Source organism: Archocentrus centrarchus, chromosome 8 (assembly GCF_007364275.1).
Source record: "Archocentrus centrarchus isolate MPI-CPG fArcCen1 chromosome 8, fArcCen1, whole genome shotgun sequence".
NCBI lineage: Eukaryota > Metazoa > Chordata > Actinopteri > Cichliformes > Cichlidae > Archocentrus > Archocentrus centrarchus.
In genome coordinates this window covers 29949964-29950942 of record NC_044353.1, presented here as the reverse complement: position 1 = coordinate 29950942, position 979 = coordinate 29949964, and positions in this window count along the sequence as shown.

Sequence of the window (979 nt, the reverse complement as noted above, 5' to 3'; positions counted from 1 at the left end):
TTGCATAATTAATTCAAATGGCGGACTTCCTGTTGGGTTTAGGGCATGGCCAAGAGGATTTTTTGTGCGCGTGGACATGATATACATTGTATGAAGTTTCATTCATGTACGTGAAACACAGGTGGGGCTCCAGTTTAGGGGGCGCTAGCGAGCCATTTGGCCGCCTTGCCCGAGCCCATTAAAATACTTAAATTTTCACCAGGTGTGATGAATGTGCAAAGTTTCATGAGTTTTTGAATATGATAAAGCCCCAAAAAGCCATTCATTTGCCTGATAATAATAATAATAATAATTAAAGAAGCCGCAAGCGGCGATGAGCGGGCCCTCGCACCCGGCGCGCGTCGACCCGTGGCGCGATCCAGCCAAGCCGAGCGTCGACCGTGGCACGCTCCAGCCGAGCCGCGCTCTGAGTTTCTCGCAGACAGAGTAGTGGGCTCCACCCGGCTGCTGACGGCTCAGCAGCGCTAGCTGTACTCCCGTCGTTCGTCTCCCGCTTTCCACTAGGTGGCGTCGGTGAGTTGCCCACTAGTAATATGTCACAATGCTCTATGTGCCTGCAGCCCTCAATGAAAGTGTAATGACCATAGGATGATGAGATCAGTGTCCTACTGATTTCCTGTTGCCACTAGGTGGCGTTATGAGTGTGAAACAAAGCTGATAGAGGGGGTGTCCAGTCCTCCCTTTCCCTCCCATTAGCCTGTGAAGTTTGAGGCAGATCGGACAATGTATGTCAGAGATGTAACATTTGGTGCACTGTGGTATATGAGTAAAATCCCACATTTAGAGGGTTGCTACGCAACACCGTTCAATATTCTACAAAACCATGAATATCTTTTGATGGGCTACTTGTGTAGATGATCTGGAGCCATTTTGGTGTGACTGGATGAAAAGCTGTAGTTAGAAGTGATTCAAATAGCAGGCCCTGAAAAATGTGAAAAATGCTGCAAAAATGACACCTTAATTAGAAAACAGTTTGAGG